The following is an 18,320-nucleotide window of genomic DNA, read 5'->3' as shown; positions in this document are numbered from 1 at the left end:
GAGGTCACGCTGAAGCACCTCAGCGATTTAAGAACAGACTTTGACTCGACGCTCCAAAACCTTAGTTTACTCTTCCTGAGCCAATCAGAGGTGGACTTGCTGCTGTGTTTGCATCATTGTCCTGCTGCCTGAGTGCTCTTGAGCTTCAGAACTCCAAGGGATAGGCGGACATCCTCCTTCAGGGTTTTCTGGTAGAGAGCAGAACTCGTGGCTCCCTCAGTCACAGCAGAGCAGCCCAGACCATCACACCTCCACCACCGCGTCTGCCTGCTGCTGGGATCTTGAAACGCTGTTAGTCTGACGCAGATGTGACTCAAACCTTCCAGAAAGTTCAGCTTCTGTCTCATCAGTCCTCAGAATATTTCCCAGAACTCTCGGGGATCATCCAGATGTTTGTGAGACGAGCCTTTGTGGTTTAGTTGGTCAGCAGTGGTTTTTTTCCTCAGACTTTCCCACAGAGGCCATTTTTGCCCCGCCTCTTGCTTATTGTTGACTCATGACCTCTGACCTGAACTGAGCCGAGTGAGGCCTGCGGGGCTTTAGATACTGTTCCTGGTTCTTCTGTGACCTCCTGGATGAGTCACACTGTTCCAGGATTTCTCCTTGTGTGGCTAATGACTCTCACCATCATCTGACAGATTTTCCAGCTGTTGTTACAGAGTGGAAATGAGCTACCAATCTTAAAATGATGTTTTTAAAGTCATGTTTTAATCCAGAGTTGTTTGAAATCTGATTCAAGTCCCCAGACTTCTGCACCAGCAGGTGGCACACCTTGTCTAATCATGATTTAAAAGTAGCTTGAGTTTCTTCTTCTGCGGTCGTCCTCTGACATCAGCGCTGCATCAGAGCAAACACAGAGGAGAGGAGGCCTTCAGCAGACACAGAATATCAATATCACAGATCAATATGTGTGACTGATGACTCCAGCGCAGCCGGATGTTACTGCAGCAGGGAGGCTCACCTGTTGCTCCAGAGGGATGCTGTCCCTTTAAGAGATCCAGGAAGTGCATGGGTGCAGGGGGAGGAGGTGTGTGGAGGCAGAGGGAGGTGGTGCTTTTGAGGAAACAGGTGTGTGTGCTGACAGGGATGATGTCATTCTCTGGCTGAGTCACCTGGGAGACGGCTGCTGAGCGTGGAGGGAGACAAAGGAGGAGGTGAAGAGCTGCGACCATCGCTCCTGTTTGTCTCCCTGAGGAGGTGCGAGGAAGGAGACCCAGCCGAGAAGCAGGAGGAGAGCATCTGAATGCTGCTGTGTTAAGGTGAGAGACTGAATGAGACACCCTGATCACACCAAACTCCATTCAAATTTCACCTGATTTTACTTTAAAGCTTCACTGTGGAACTCCAGCTTAGTCCTGAGCTCCTTTGGTGTTTTGCATGCTTTGGCTCACTATCTGCTAACACATCTGTCCCCCCCACGCCCCCTCACCACCGCAAAAACTCTGAACAGGGTTTACAGCCAAACTACAGTCAGGTTTATGTAGCTGTAGTTCTTCGGTTTACAGGGTGACAGACCATCAGGTGTAATCAGAGTGTCATGGTGAGAAGAGTACGCCTGGGATCATTTAGAAATGGTGTAATTACACAGTTTGTCCAACATTGTGGCTCGTTACTGATAATCCTCTCAGCACTGAGAGGAGCAGCAAAGTTCCTCCAAATGGTGTTCGACTAGTTTGTGTTGCTGAAAATGTAATAATCAGCTGCACGTTTTTTAAACTGAATGGAGCCTTTACAGTAATCCGTCTGGCACAAAGGATCATCTCACTGCATTGTTAGGGTCTCAAAGACATTTCAGCTCTTCAAAAGAATCAGTCTTAACAGCTCACATGACAGGGTTGAGCAGTGACTCTCGGGACCATCCCCAAGCTGAGAACCCCACCACAGGTTAAATACCCGTTTCTTTTATGAATTTGCAGGAGTGTCGTCCATCACTTTAGTATTATTTTGCATCACTGTTTTAACCACTTTGAGGAACAATATATTTATAGAAGAATCCATTTGAAACGTGAGACGACTTTATGGATATCCAAATCACTTCGGTCTTTCCTTCCCTGAGGACTAGCCTGATGATGATTGGTTCGTAAGAACAAATTCTCTAGCAGCAAATTCTGAATATATGTTGGGTCCAAGTGCATCATTTCTAAGAATCGCACTGCTTTAATCATGCAGTTCATATTAATGGCATGCTTCTGGCCTTCAAATTTCTGCAACTTTTCGTCGGTTCAATCATCACTTTGGCTTCAGCTTCCTGCTGCAGGTCGGCTCACCGCTGTCTAACTGTGAGAGATCGCTGCTACAGGTGTCAGTGTGTGGCAGAAACACCTGAGAGCAAACAGGCGACTAACAGTCTGTCAACACAAAGTACTCGATGACGCACAGTTGCCCCTGGCTGTGTGTGCGTGTCACCATCGTATGATTGTGAGAGTAAACAGTAGCGATGCAGAGCAGTGGAGGCTGAGGTCATGCAGGAAGTAGTCATAGTGAAATGAAAACAAGGTGATAGCAGCGTGGTGTCACATGACAGGCAGGTTAATGTTTAGCAGGTTTGACTGGTGCTGTTTTTATGTGAAACTTTATTGACTCACCTGTGTGTATCGTGCAATAATGAATCAAACTGCAGTTTACTGATCATGGATTATTGTTCTTCTACAGCTTCAGCGAGTATAGTTTTAACTCTTCATCACTTTCTAATAAAGTGAGAAAGTCATTTAAAAATAATCAAATTGAAATAAAAGGACAATAAAAGGTGCAGTGAAGGTGGCAGAAAATACATGGGTGTAGTTTTCCAGGTGAGGTTGTGAGAACTTCCAAAGTTGGAAACTTATCCCGTGTGTTTTACGATACGACGGTGGCGACACCTGAGGGAGCTGTAGCCATCACTCCGAACTCCTCGTGGGATGATGTCTGCTTACAGAGTGTAGGCGAGTTTTTCTTAGCAAAGTTCCTGAGTGAGTGACTTGATCCTGAAGCATCTGCAGCTGTTTGAACTCCCCAAATTCTAAGGAAAGGCGCTTCAGTGCTTCCTTTATTACCTTCTTTAGCAGAGGAAGTGTGACCGACATCATCTAAAAGTTTGTCAGCAGTGTGTTTGCTGCTCCATAACATAATCTGGAAGAACATCTGCTTTTAATCCAGATGTTGCCTTATGAGCTTGGTTAACGGGACCAGCTCGTGTTCAGTTTCAGTCATGCCTGTTGTTGTATTGCAGCATTTATGAATGTTATGAAAGCATTTTCAGATCAGCTAAGAGAAGGAAACGAATCCTGACTCTCGCCTCTCCTTCTCTCTCACTGCCTTCCCCCTCTCCTCTTCTTTATATTTAGAGAGTTTTGCTTAGCTGGTTAAAACACCTGCTAGGGTTCAAATCCCAGCAGTGCCTTTGCACTGATGTCTAACCTCTCCTCTTCTTACAAATGAAACAGGAAAAACTTGAACCACAGCACCTTCAGCAAACTTTAATGTAATGGTACCAAGAATTGCAAGGCACTGCTGGGACTTGAACCCAGGATCTCCTGTTTACTAGACAGGTGCTTTGACCAGCTAAGCCACAGCGCCTCCTGCTGTGGTTGGCTTTCAGACATGTTCCATCATCGTGCAGCACCTGGGTGAAGCTGGAGGTTTCCATAAAGTCTGTGAAAAGTTCTAGCAGTGGTTCAGACTGTGATTCAATGCTGACCCTGATAGCCACCGACAGAACCACAGCACCTCCACCCACCTTCAGAAGGAGCCCTGAAGCCTCAAGGAGGCGCTGTGGCTGAGCTGGTCAACAGGAGCTCTGGGTTCAAGTCCAAGCAGTGCCTTTGGGCTCTCCATTTGAAACCATCTGCATCAACTGCATGATGGATGCATCTGCAACAAGGTGATAGCAGCGTGGTGTCACATCTGCATCCATCATGCAGTTAGGAAAGTCTTTGTATGTCCTCAGTTATCCACCTCACGGTACTCTTGAGAGCTTTAAAAACTTCTTTGCACCCGATCCGAGAAGCTTCTTCAGTTCTAGAACAAATGCTGGAGGGTCCCAGGCATTAAACCGCTAGTGGAGCTTCTGAGGGTTGTTCACCCAATATTGATGTCTTGGGCATGTCTAAATCTTCATTGTGTCCTCTTCTTGGAAACGAAGGAGAGAAAGCATAACGCCCAATGCTTCCCGCCATCAGCACTCATTAATGAAATGTAATGGCATTGGTAGGGAGGTAAGGCACTGCTGGGATTTGAACCCAGGAGACACTTAAAAGAAGCATCCCATGCTTCCTTTAAGTGTGTCTGTGATGAACCAGTGGCTTCCACTGGTGCTGTGAGGGAGGAAAGGATGCAGTAATGTGTGTTTTCATATCATAACTTATATACTGTTCACTGTTAGCTGTTCTGTCACTTTTCTGCCTCCCAAAAACACTTCCTTTGTTTCTGTTTTGTTTCCTGACTTTTTAAAACTTCTGTGGGCTTCTTTTCTATTTGCATTGTGTTGTGTTGTTAGGCTGTAGTGTATTTGACCTCTCAGGGCCACCGTACCAACCCCAGCTACGCTGCAGAAGTTTGCTAGCAAAGAGCAGTCCTGACTTCTCCTGCAGAGACAAGTGTTGGAGTGACTGTGATTGTTGAAGCTGTTCTGTGGCCCAGTAAACACAAGCAGCTGCTGTGTGTGTGTGTGTGTGCGCATGTGTGTGTGTGTGTGTGTCTGTGTGCGTGCGCGCATGTGTGTGTGTGCGTGTGTGTGTGTGTGTGTCTGTGTGCGTGCGCAGACTCTTTATGCTGGAATCTTTCTCACTTCAGCGAGCGCTTTGTTCATCATCTCAGATTCGGGGAGGGATGGTTGTTGTCAGATTGCAGTGTGTGAGGCGATGGAAGTGACTCACAGTGTTTGAAAACACGTTGGATGGCGCCCGCGGTCCAACAGTAGCACGCCGGCACGAGGAAACCACAGGAAATAAACAAACTGGCTTGTTTGTGAACTGCAGAACGTCACATTAGACGTCTCATTCTGCAGGCAGTGGAGATTTTTGCAGCAGTGATGCATGAAAAAATGAGCTTATTTTCTGGTGAATATAAAGTGGTGTTTGCATGAATATTAAACTCTGAAATGAGTGAACAGGTGGCTGAACTCACAACTGCGTTTTCCCAAAAAGCTGAGACACTGTAAAACGTCAAAAGCAGAATGGCTCCTTCCTGTGTCCTCCCGTGAAGCAAGAAATTATCTGTAGAGGCCGAAACAGTTTGTGTAGCTGGCTTCTCGTCAGGGTCATTCGAGGAAAAGCCAAGTGAAGGTCAAAACACCCAAACTGCATAGGAACAAACCTCTGATAGGTCTGTGTGTGTGTTTTTAAAGGCTGCGTCCTCCTGAGGCCACATTTGTAGGCCGAATACATCACAGCAACGCGGCGAAGGCTGTTCAAATTCATAGACGCCTCCACATGCAGCCGACAAATGTGTCCTCCTTTTCCCCAGACTTGAAGGATGGGTCGGTTGTATTCCTCGTGGCCCACCATATCCCAGAATTCATAGCGCAACTCAATTCCTGTTTCCAACAATGGCGGCAGCTACTTAGTTTTAATATTACTCTTATTATTCTTTCTGGGTCACAAAATAAAGTTTTAAGACATTTTCAGGCGAGAATGTAGCTGTGTAAACCTCAAATATCTGCTCGGTTTGTCAAGACATCACATATTTGCAAAAGCGCTCCGACGTTTTCAGAGACGTCTGTTACCCACCAGCTCAATAGCTGACCGGGGCGAGAACAGCGAACTCCCGGCACATCGTTGTCAGACACCATGATATATAAGTCACTTGGATAACTTTTCAGTGTTTGATTTGTTCCTGAGTAAATCGGTTTGGCTGAGATTAAAGTTCTAGTTTTCACACAGCTGAATAAACGTCAAACAGACAGCTGATTGATCATCAGAAGTGTGAGACGGTCGAGAGTTTACTCCAGTGTCCTGTTATATTTTAGATAGCACGGAGCAGACGGCCGAGTTTATTAAACTCCACAGAGACAGCGCTGACGCAGATCTGAAGGCTAGACTGTCCCATTTCACAGCCTCACGCTTCCGGCCTTCTCAGTCTTCAAAGGACCCGGCCCACGTAGAACGCGAAGGCCGGGTCCTGAGGAGGACGCAGCCTCTGAATTTGGATACAGCTTGTGTCACCATCTACCTGTCAGTCATAGTGGCCACGCCCCATAACATTGCAAACTTTAAGCCTTAATCCAATTTAAAAACTTGAGTAAAATAAAATACAGGTGAAAGTATCTACAGGGATCAAACAGTTTGTGTATCAGGCTGTAAACATGTTTATTTCTGCTGGAAAGTTTTAACATGGGAGTCTATGACCACTGGCTCACTGCTGCCTCTGCTGGATGTTAGAGGAACTGCAGCTTTTCCAGCCCTGTAGGCACACACTTCAGGCTGTTAAACCAATAAAACTTTACAGCCCTGTCCCATGTTGGACCCCATCGTGTGTGCTCTGTTTTCAGATTTCCATCCTTTGTTCTCATCTTTTCTTTGACGTTGTTGCTGAAGCTCTCAGGCTCAAACAGAAACAGTATAAATCTGTGCCAGCGCTCTCTGATGAACACGCTGTGTGTAAATGAGCTGAAACCTGGTCACTGACACTTGTTACCGCCTGTAGCAGGACAGTGAAACACAGGAACGAGAAGATAACTTTAGACTGATGTGGCAGCCCTCGGAGGACACTGTGCCTTTTTTTGGCGTGGATAAACACAGCTGGTGGCGATAAGCGTCACTCAGCAGTGGAACATCTCAGCAGGAGCTTCAGAAACAGGCTGGACAGTTTCCACCAGTGGAAATATCCCGTCAGTGCAGTTAGACTCAGATCTGAGATCAGCCTGGCTGTTCCCCCACGCTGTGATTTAAACTGTGAGTCCTGAGCTCACAGTCGTCATGCTTTGCACCTCTGAAGTAAAACATCGGCTGACACAGCCTGTGTCTGATCTGATTTAGTCGGTTTATGTTGAGGTTGTTTGTCAGAAAGGCTGGTTCAGAAAAGTGCCAGTGATTAAGTACCAGGATGCATTCTGAGCACTCTTGTTGCTGAATGCAGCGATCTGATTGGTGAGAGCTGTTAATTACTCCTGTGAACAGCTGCGTTAGAAGATTCACAGATTTTACATGTTCGCGGTTTAAAGGCCCAGCTCTCACATTTGACAGTAAAAACATGGCGTCTGTCCACTTTAACCACACACTCCCTCTAACCACTGTTGTCTGTGTGCTGTGACCTTTGACCTCTGTACCACTCACTCTGCCTCCCTCTGGGTGGAAAACCACCCTCCTCCTAACTTGATTCAGTCAGACGTGAATCGAGATTAAAGAGTTGAGCGAGCTCAGAGATCGCCCCCTGCTGGCCATCAAAAAGACTGCAGCTTTAAGGTGCTTCCACTTTCCCGAGAGTCTCTTTAATACTTTAAAGAATAGAAACTGCAGAAGAAAGAAAGAGAGGCAGCGGAGAGTCTTTTGGCACGTTCACACTGACATCGTCTGCTTTTAATTAAAAAGTCAGAAGCAAACAAACGAGCGAGTGAGCGTGAAGCGTCTGCTGCTGCGCTCCGGTTCAGCCCAGTTTAACGAGAGCCAGGCGGATTCCTCCCAGCAGAGGAATGTTTGAGGCTGCACTGCGGTTCAGACGTGTTCTCCACCCAAACATGAGCCGAGCTGCTCCTGTTATTTCATTAAACAGCGTGGACTTACTGCTCGGCCCTCCTCCTGTTTTTACCCTGGCTGCAGCAGATCCTCTGCAAGGAGAAACAAGTCTTTACGTTCTGATATTAAACGATTCTTTAATGACTGTGTTCTATGAGCATCGTTTCTCTGGGCCGGTGTTCCCTGGGGTTCATCGAGTGCTGCTGCTGTTGTTTCTGGACTGCAGCTGTTTCCACTCATAAAGTCACTCAGCTTCAATTTTCTCTGTGACATAAAAACCATAAATTAATTTTGTTTTGCTGCGGTTTCATTTGTTTCCATGTGAGCAGCTGTATGAGGTCTGGGAGTGACCCTTTCAGTATAAAAGTCAGGCTGAAAATATAACAAACTGTGGAAAATCCAGTTTTAATCTATTTGCTGTGTTATCATATTTAGCAAATAAAAAAATCTAAATCTGTTGAGATGTGGGCCACGGTGAGCAACGCACAGTCGAAAATCAAAAACAGGATTTTTCTCTCATTTATTTGACTGATTTTTCTGCTCCTTCATTACTTTGGTCATGAAGTGTGAACAGCCACGGTGGAGCTCTCAGTTACAAGCCCAAAATCTGTGCCATGCTTCATATTTTCCAAAACTGCCCAGTGGGCCACATAGGGGTCTGTGCAGGACCAGTTCTGGGCCCCGGGCCTTATGTTTGACATCACTGAATATCTATGATGCTGGATTGTTATAGACAAAGCTACAGCAGTAAATGTGTCATTAAAATCATCTCCAGCTGCAGTTTGGTAAGAACCCTCTGCTTTTTCACCACCAGGGGGCAGCATTTTAATGTGTTTTCTGGGTCTTTCTTTTTTCCGTTTCTCCAAATTCATTAGGAACCGAAGATTTTTAACTTCACTAAAAATGGACAAAAATAAGAACAAGTTGTTTTATGCCCTTTCCAGTGAAGGTCTTAACTCTGTATTCTCACAGATAGGTGGGGTGTGTGTATGTGTGGGGGGGTTGCTATGGCTGTGCCCGGGCCCCACGTTTTCTTCATCTGTCCATGTCAGTGTGTGTGCCGACTCAAGGAACAGAAAGGACTTTTACTTATTAAAACCATGAATGATGGTTTAAACGTGCGCATCATGAGCCCTGTGCAGCTCCTGCAGTCAGAGCTGAGCCCAAAGTGTCCTCCTGTGCTCCGAATGTGATCAATAACCTCGTCGATAGAGCCTCACACACACACACACACACACACTGATGACTTCAGCACTGCTGCGTGCTGCACAGTCAGCTTGCAGGTCTTTATTTTCACCATCACACTCCCAGATTAGTCACTTGTTTTCAGATACAACTGTGCTGATAAGCTCATGACTTTATTTAAATGTGATCATACTGAATTCACCTAATCTCACAGTAAATCCATGTGTTTACTTTAAATATACCCTAAAGGGTCCAGTGTTAGGACACATTTAGCACAAAAACATTCATCATTTTTTAAAAACACAACAAATGTCCCTTAGCCGCTCTTACATGTTGGATCAAAGAAACGGGTGGTACCAGAGATTTACTGTAAAAGCATACTTCAGAACAAACGTCATTATACAAGCTGCTTGCATGTTACTTAGTGAGAGTGAGGGAGAAAAAATGTTAGATATACACACTCGAGGACGTTTGGGGGGAGAAACGATAACTTTAAAGCATCAGTGCTCTAGTCCCAAAAGCTGCAGTTCCTCTAGTGTCCAGCAGAGGCTCCAGCATGAGTCAGCCCCCATAGACTCATGTTAAAACTTCACATGAGAAATGTTTACAGCCTGATACACAAATGATCATTTCCACCTTAATTACAGCTATATTAAAGTTTTGTTACGCGATAAGAGGAAGTCGAAGAGGAACGTAGAGAAGGAGAGTACCTCTATATGCAGATGACACAGTTTTACATAGTGGAGAACGGAGACTAACAGTTTATCAGGGGTTCGTTTCAGGAGGCAGAGACAAATGACTATTAGAGGCGTGGCCTCTGTGACTGACAAGTGGATGGTGACACAGACAGCTGTAGCTGCTAGCTTTGTGTTTGTGCTGATGGAGCCTTTTTAATGACATAATGGCTGTATCCCAATTCAGGGTCTGCAGCCTCAACGATCCTCAAGGGCCGCGTACTTAAAGACCGCTAAGGCCGGAAGTGCGAGGCTTGTGAAATGGGACGGTCTAGCCTCCGTTGCACTGCCCAGGTTGCCTAGCAACCATGATACTAACAGCTGGAAACGTGTCATACAGCTGTGTTTGACAGAAATGAAGGAGAAAATCTTTTGTTCATGTGTTTGTTTCTACATGAGCTTTGATCATTCTCTGTAAGATGAAGCTCAGCTACTGAACGACGTATATTTTAAAGTAAAGGCTTTAAAACCAAGTTAGTACAAACGTCACTAATGTCACATGACTTTGCCGACATGTGGCCAACAGTAATGTTTAATGTTCTTCGTTATTAAACATTTGCACATCAATAAGTGACATCATATTCAGTACTTAAAGTGTACTCTTCAGGCGCCCCTCATCCGCCGTTTTTTTTCGGCAAAATTATCCACACCCACCGCCGCGCTATGCATTCTGGGATATGTTGGGCCACGAAGTCTACACCACCACGTCCTTAAAATTCAGGGAGATGAAGGACGCATTTGAGGGCCGCATTTCGAGCAGCCTTTGGATTGGGACAGCCTTTGTTGTGTTGCGGTGACGTAATCGGCCTTAAAATGCGGCCTTTAAGGCTGCAGACCCTGAATTGGGATACAGCCTGTGTGACCAATAACATGGCTGCTGTGAGGTCACCGTACCACAGACCTATCAGTGTCTGTAACTCCACCCTCTCGTCCTAACAGGGCTCTTCTGTCTTGGCAGCAAAAATGTCCATCTTTTATATACAGGTAATGCTGGCTCAGCGGCTGAGCGTGCACACTTTGTGACGTGTTTTACTGCAGGTGTAACACACATGAGCGTGACCAACGGAGCTTAGTTCCGGTGTTTTTCCCGGTTCAGTAAAGGACCTTTGCTTGACTTTTACTTGAATCACCCTGAGGAGCAGCAGCAGTCCTCGGAAGCCTCCGTCTCATACGCACGCACGCGCTCACGTGCTCACACACCATCGCACCGGCGCACGCGCTGGTGCTCGCGCCCCATGCTGCAGGTAGTAACCCCTCCCCCTCCGTCCTGCCGCTTCAAACACAATAACCTCCGCCGCCGCTCCTTCCCCGGACACGCCGGCCGCCTTCCCCCGGGCTCTGCCTCGCTGCTCCGGCCACAGGTGAGCTCCTTTCATGCCTCCGTGTTTCCGCTTTCTCGCCTGCGTGTTCAGCTCGAGCCTCGAAACGCAGCAGTGTCACCAGGCTGTCGGTACCGGGCACAACCGGGACCCGCTGGCGCTGCCGGGCTCCCCGTCCGGCCGGAGTCCGTGCTGGCAGCTGGAGGCTGTGCCCGGGTCAGCCCGGCCCGCCGAAGCTGCTTCGCCCTCATTGTTCTCCCGTGAAGTTTGCTAGAAGTGATGTAATGTAGCCCCGGCGGCGCGCCGGACTCCGGTTAAAAACTGCGGGTTTTCCGCCGCACTGCTACGCTGCTTCTGCGCACGTTTCGGGTTTGATCCCGACTCCGTGTGTCGGGGTCACTCACACACCGCGTACACACCGGTCCTCATCTTTATGTCATCGATCCCAACTCCATCCGTGGATCCTTGCTGCTCTTCATCACCGGGAACAACAGGCTGGGACTTTTAAAGAGATCTGTTTGGTTATGAAATGTAAGTGTGGGCTGGAACTGAACCAGCCGAATTAAAGCGCTGTTCCCGATTTCTAAAACGGCATTTCTTTAATATTATTTACCTTGTGTGCTGTGCTTAGCAAGCAAAGAAACATTAAAGTGCCATATTTTTAAAAGGAGTTTGGCGCGGTGCGACAAAATGCGATGGAACGAGTGGTTTCTTAGATTTTCGTGTAACAAATGAGATTTCAGAGCCAAAAACTACAAAACTAGCTGCTCTCATGTTCCACACATGGGTGGTCACCGATTGTGGTTTAATGAATCATCGTGAACAGAAGCAGGTTTAATCGGAGTAAAACAACCTGTAGGTCTGGTTTCACTGCAGCTCCATCAGGCTGAAGCATCTCCACCTCTCAGGGAAGTTTAGGAGGTGCAGCAGCTCTCACTGTCCTGCAGGAAATGTGAGTTATGTAGTGTGCCGGGGCGGCCACTGAGGTTTAAATTAAAGAACATTATTCAGCAGTATTCATGGGAAAATAATGTGCTGAAAGAACAGGAGGAGGAGGAGGAGGAAGACCTCCTCCCAGTCTGGATGATTTACTGTTGATTCACTGAACTGATGGAGCTGCTGCTGCTGTGAGGAATGTGGAGAGTGAAAATTAGAACAATACTTTGAGAGAAGAGGGTGTGATGGGAAAAAGTTTGTGAGTTAGAAGCTTTAAAGTCCTGTTTCTGAAGTGAAACCAGAGCAGCATCATCATCATCATCATCACTGATCGTTACATCGGAGGCTGACATCCCAACACCGGACTGCAGATAAGACACGTGAGTGAGAGCTGAGAGAATAATTAACCGTGGAGCTGTTATTGTCGTATCTGTGTAACAGCTTCTAAAGTTGGAAAGTGTTGTTGGAAAATATTCAGACTTGAAATCTGTAGATTTTTGATCAGGGAATGAAGAACACGTCAGACGTGCAGTAAAACGATTTTCCAGCTCAGACACAAACAGATAATAACAGTGATAATAAAGTTTGTTTGTACCTAGAGCTGGGCGATAGAACGATAACGATATGTATCGCGATATAACTTTTACTCGATAGAGAAATTAAGCTATCGCGATAGACCTCGCCGCTCTTGTCCTCTTAAAAAAAAAAAAAAAAAGGTCAGCCAATCTAAATTAAGTAGCGCAGAGCCGAACCAATCACAGCCGCAGCGTCACGTCGCGTGACTTGTTAGTACAGCACAAGTGCCAAGCCGCACGTGTGTTTGTTTGGGAAGCAGCCAGCGCGTAATGGAGGAAATGAGTGTGCCGACTAGAAAAATCAACCGAGCGTGACCGAAGAGAAAACAGATGATGGTTTCAATGCCGGAGAGATTGTCGAACGGAAGAGCCATAGAAGTTCCGTAGTGTGAAGGTATTTCGGCTATTTCAAGTCTGACAAAAAACAGAGTAGCTGCACTGTAAATGTGCCGAAAGCAAGTCTGGAAATACAATAAACTGGTGCATGCGTCACACTGTGCGCCACGTTATTGTTTCGGTGAAATGAATTTCTACAATACTGTTACTGTTAATTCTACTCTCTGCAGTGTTTAAATGCTTACATATACACACAGTTACTGTCCCTCCACACATACGACTCAGTTCTGCTTCTATGCCCCAGCTTTGTTTACTTTTTCCCACCGAGGCTTCTAGACTTCTGATTGGCCTACATTTCTGCACGGTTAGGAATCTAGCGCCACCTGCTGCTTTGGCATGTTCATAGCAGCGTTTTCCTTCATTTCTGCCTTTATGTGTGGACGGGATTATTTTTTTTAAAACGAAAACGGAAAATCTCCGTTTTCAAAAATACCCGTGTACGTGTGGACGTAGCCTCAGTCTCTGACTGGAAGCGCTAATTCGTCATTCGGCTTTTGTCGGACTAAAGTAACTGTTAAAACTGTTTGAAAAGCTCAGCTATACAACAAGGAGAGATTGAGAATTTCCTTTTAGTTCTCAGTTTATTTGATATTGACAAAAGTTAGTCAGTTTTGTCTGTTCTTCTGTAAAACAAACTAAGATTTATTTTTAGAATTAATATTTTGTTTCTAAGTGGAATTGACAATTTAGTCTGTTTCGTTTGTTCTATTTTGAAACTTAAACGCTTTAGCGGCTGCCTTTTGTGTAGTTTGCAATATTTGCCTTTATTTATCTGAAAAAGTCTCATGTTCCTTAAGTACATCTACCCTGTTGAACTTATTATGGGAAATAAATATTTAAATAAAAACAAGCTGCTGATTATTTCACATTTTACTTGTGAGCAACGGCACATTTAAATCTTACAAATATAGTTATTTGGCTTATATCGTGATAGATATCGTTATCGCCTGAAATGAAAAAAACATATCGTGATATGAAAAAATCTCATATCGCCCAGCTCTATTTGTACCGCACGTTTCAATACCAGCGTTACGACGCGCTACCTGGAAATGATGAACAAACTGAAAGAAAATGATAAATCTGTGATTTTAATCATTAAAATGAACTCAAAGCCTGAGACGAGCTGTAAATATTCTCCAGCAGGAAGCGTGGGTCTGCGAGAACCCCACTCGTGACCTCTGAAGCTCTCACAGGTCTCAGCAAAGTTTGGCAGGTTGCTAATGACAGGCTAAATGAGAACGCTGGCGTCGTTAGGGCTGCTTATTTTAAATATGTGTCTTTAAAAATAGTTAAAAACCTTCCAAAGTGAGCAGAAAGGAAAATGTCTGCATTGTGCCGCAGTGATGTCAGCCGAAGTGTGGACAAAGGGCCGTGCTGTACTTTGGTGTGATACCACTTTGCACCACAAGATGGTGCAGTGAGCAGTCACGTGTCCACAGCGTAGTTCAGTTACAGGTTAATGCTGGCGTTTCACTTCCTGTGATTGGCTGAAACATCTGTGAGACACCGGATCGGTGCCGCTCTGGTTCCCTCGACTGAAACAGGATTCTTTTCATCACAGACAATAATCTGTGTTTTCATCAAGTTGCATCGACACATTACTCTTAATCAACTTTAAAATCAGGAAACACCGCTAACGTTAGCCACACGCCTGCACTGACTCACTAATGCAGCTGATGTACATCATCGTCTGCATCACTCTGCTGCCAAACCTGCAGACATTACAACATGTAAACATCATTTTTTGGACCGATTGTGAATAAAACATGACTTGAATTCATGGGAGTGACAGCAGGCGTCTTTTCTTCTGCTGCTGGTGTTTAAAAAGCAGCCACTCTGAGAGCTGCTGAGGCCGTCGTCCTCGGCTCGTCTGAGAGCCTCACGGGGGAGACGACAAAAAGCTAATTCCTCCTTTCACTGAGTGGAATTAAGTGATTGAAGTGCTCCACATTCCCAAATTCTCCGAGTTATTTTGGGGCCGTGGCGGCGCTGAAGGACAGCTGTATATTCATGAGCTCTCCTTTTTAGTCATTAGTCCCCAAATCTTCCTCCAGACGAGCTGCCAAGCAGGTCAGCGACGCCGGGTCTGCCCGGAGAGCGTCTTAGCGGGGATCTGCACAGATCTAAGCTCGGCTGCCATTAAACGCCTTTAAAGAAACCGCGTCCTCCTCCTCTTCTCACCGCCGTCCGTCACCACCTCATTATTGAGTGTTTTCTGCATCTGGCACGTTTCATTTTTACAAGTATTGACTTTAATTTGATGAATAAATGTTGAGCGGAGGCTCCAGGGAGTCCCGCAGGACCCGAGAATCTGCACTTTACATGAATCGAGCTTCAATCGATTTGTTCCAGCTGCCGGAAAACATCACAGAGCGTTTATTAGATTCATCCTGTGGGCAAAGATCCAGGCACAGCAAAGGGAACAGCCTGTGTCTGAGGCCGTCTACAGAGCACCGAAGCGGACAAAATAAATCGCATTTAAAAAATCAAATAAGCTCAAGAACAAACTTTTAGTGCTTATTTATTATCATTATTATTATTTAATTCCAACTATGATAAATAGGGCTGCCACGATTAGTCGACTATCAAAATCGTCGACGACTGATTTAATAGTCGACGCGTCGTTTGAAGCTTTGTAAGATCCTGAAAGACGCAGGAATAAGTAGCAGGATTTAAGAGTGTAATAACGGACTGACACAGAAGATGGCAGCACTGCATGTACAAGGATGCCAGCTGCCGTTAAACCCCGAAGAAGAAGAAGAAGAAGCAGCTGTGTCCCAGAATTCACAGCGTGGCCCAGCTCAGTTTCCAACAATGGCGGCAGCTAGTTAGTTTTAATGTTACTCTTATTATTCTTTATGGGTCACAAAATAAACGTTTGACATATTTTCAGGCGAGAATGTAGCTGTGTAAACCTCAAATATCTGCTCAGTTTATCAAGACACCACATATTTTCAAAAGCGCTCCGACGTTTTCGGAGACGTCTGTTACCCACTAGCTCGATAGCGAGCCGGGGGCTAGGCTCACTAGAGCCGTGAGAACACCGGACTCCCGGCAAATCGTTTTCAAACCCACCACCGTCTTTCGCTGCTCAGGTTAAACATGATATATGAGTCACTTAGATAACTTGAAAATGTTATTGTTTGGCTTTTTTTAGTATTTTATTTGTTCCTGAGTAAATCGGTTTGTCTGAGATTAAAGTTATAGTTTTTACACAGCTGAATAAACGTCAAGCAGACAGCTGATTATCAGAAGTGTGAGATGCTGGAGAATTTACTCCGGTGTCCTGTTATATTTTAGATAGCAAGGAGTTTATTAAACTGCACCGAAACAATCTGCAAATGTCATTAAAATTTAATAAACTATCATCTTGTCTTTATTGTTAGTTAGCACAGACCTTAAACACTTAAAGCTGTAAGCTAGTGATAGTTATATAAGAGCAGATGCTGCTGGTGCAATAAGCTGTTCATTATACGTCCAATGGATGATGATCTGATTAGTCGACTATCAAAATAATCGTTTGTGGCAGCCTTAATGATAAATCGACTAGTTACTGCATGTCAATTATTTTTATGGTACTTTACATTAAAAATGAGCATTAAAATCATTAAAATATCAAATGACAAGAACATAGCTGTATTGTATGTATTATTGTATGTAATGTTTGGCATAATAAGTATAAGCAGATTTAAAATGACTTTAGGTTAATAAGTTGAAATGAGCCTCAAACAGCCAAATATTGATCACGTCTTATTGTTTTTATATTTACGTCATCGTTCGTTTCTTTACTTCATTGTGGTCTTTGTTTATTTGGTGAATCGTTTTAAAAGAGTCTCAGAGACCAAAAAACCTGGGTTTGGTTGTTTTTGCTCGCTGATGAGGAGCTGCGAGTCTGAAAACAATGCGTGAGCTCACGGACCGAATCAAATCGATGCCCCCCCCACCCCAACCCCCCGGCTTTATCCCAGCACCCCCACTCTGCCCAGTGCTCCCAGTGCAGCCGCGGTCAGCCTGCACACAGGCAGCACCGAGCCAGCCTGCTGAATTAGAGGTGATTATATCGCTGTGTGTGTGTCTGTGTGTGGCTGTAAAGCCTCTGTGACAGACTGCCGTTTTGTTACATAACCAGTTTTACACTAAATCAGCCTCGGCGCTCACCGGGAGAGGAAATGACCTCCAACCTGTGCTACCACTAATCGCTAACAGGAAGTTAGTCTACAGGTAAAAACCCAAACACCCTAAAAGTGTTAGAGCGGGCGATACGATTGGTTTTCTTTGTTTCACCTGTTTGCTGGTCAGCTTTGGAGTTTTCATTAATCACTCTGTCATCACCTGTAGGCCCGGAGCTCCGCCCACTTCATTATTTTTAAGCCTGAGAAAAGAATTGTGTCTGACAAAGACCTCACTAGTCGGCCTCAGCTCAGGATTTATCAGATAACTCAAACTTGTGTCCCTCACTGACTCACAGGCTGGAGCCTCCGATGGACGTTAGAGGAACTGCAGCCTGGATGTCCACAGCGCAGCGACCCTCAGTGCCTCGGTGTGTCTCAGTGCACTGGAGCCGCTTTCATTGAGAAAAATGTCTTGGATTGAATAATAGCTGTAGTGCCACCTGCTGGTTTACCTGCTGTATGTATTTGCCATGCAGCAGGTTTGGGAGAACCGGATTAGCTGTACGTGTTGTAAGGCAGAAATCACAGCAGTGGTTTGTTGATGATGCAGCCCACGCTGTTTGCTTCACTCTAACCCTCTAACCCTTGGGCTTACAGCCAGACAGAGAACACCTCTGACCTCAGCGAGGTGAATTCAAACGCCCGCCCGAGTCTGTGCTCAGTTGGACTTTATGAAACCGGTCTCAGTTCTGAACCTGTCATGGCTCCTTTGGAAAAGTGTCCACACGGAGACTCGGTCCTGCACAGAAACACCCGCAGACAGACGGCGTAATCCTGACCAGACAGACGCATCTGATCAGGCTAATCCCTCCTCACCTCCCTCTGCTCTGACCTGCAGATTACCACATGCACGCACACACAGGCACACACACACACACACGGACACACACCACTTCAGAAGGCACTGCGTTGTGTAACCCTTTCCTAACCCAAACCCTGCTCCAAACCTTTGCATTGATCCTTCGAACCAGGAGGTTGGTGCAGGTGGTGCTGGTCGTGTGAGGCGTGCTGGCGAGCGCGTGCTGGCGAGCGCGTGCTGGCGAGCGCGTGCTGAGCTCAGTGAGCTGTTGAACATGCACACCATGTGACTCATAACCTGTGTGAGTGTTTGGCTTTAGTGGGCAGTTTGCATGGAAACAGCCGAGGCTAAAGAGGGAAACGCTTCAGGAGCATCGCTCCGCCCGCCGGAACGCCCATCGAGTCTGACAGTTAATGATCAAATGTGCGAACCCGCCTGGCTGTGGCACATCTGTTTCACAAGAGCGCTGCGTAGGAGAGGAAACGGCCTCCTAGATGCCGACTCACAGATCTACGCCTTTGAGGTCTGAGCAAACTGAACCCCGCCTGAGGCAGC

At 45.9% G+C, this 18,320-nt stretch overlaps 1 protein-coding gene and 1 non-coding gene across 12 annotated transcripts in view; one reads left to right on the top strand and one right to left on the bottom strand.

Moving 5' to 3' along the window:
* Positions 1 to 1,051: 1,051 nt before the first annotated feature.
* usp54a (ubiquitin specific peptidase 54a) overlaps positions 1,052 to 18,320 on the top strand; it is a 43,020-nt gene continuing 25,751 nt past the window's right edge. For 4 of the 11 annotated variants that reach the window (XM_085296022.1, XM_085296013.1, XM_085296021.1 and 1 more), the window contains exon 1: positions 10,633 to 10,929. The gene's annotated coding sequence lies outside the window, so the exon portion shown is untranslated. Of the gene's footprint in view, positions 1,260 to 10,632; positions 10,930 to 10,989; positions 11,419 to 11,698; positions 12,204 to 18,320 lie in introns of those variants that run through there. The other 7 variants (XM_085296015.1, XM_085296014.1, XM_085296018.1 and 4 more) reach the window with 4 other exon arrangements.
* Positions 3,482 to 3,555, bottom strand: trnat-agu (transfer RNA threonine (anticodon AGU)). The gene has a single exon. It is a non-coding gene; the product is annotated as a tRNA-Thr (tRNA).

The sequence above is a fragment of the Mchenga conophoros genome, linkage group LG13 (assembly GCF_057382185.1).
Source record: "Mchenga conophoros isolate Kocher_MC1m ecotype Shallow Benthic linkage group LG13, M_conophoros_male_GT1.1, whole genome shotgun sequence".
NCBI lineage: Eukaryota > Metazoa > Chordata > Actinopteri > Cichliformes > Cichlidae > Mchenga > Mchenga conophoros.
This window is presented reverse-complemented; position numbering and strand designations above follow the sequence as displayed.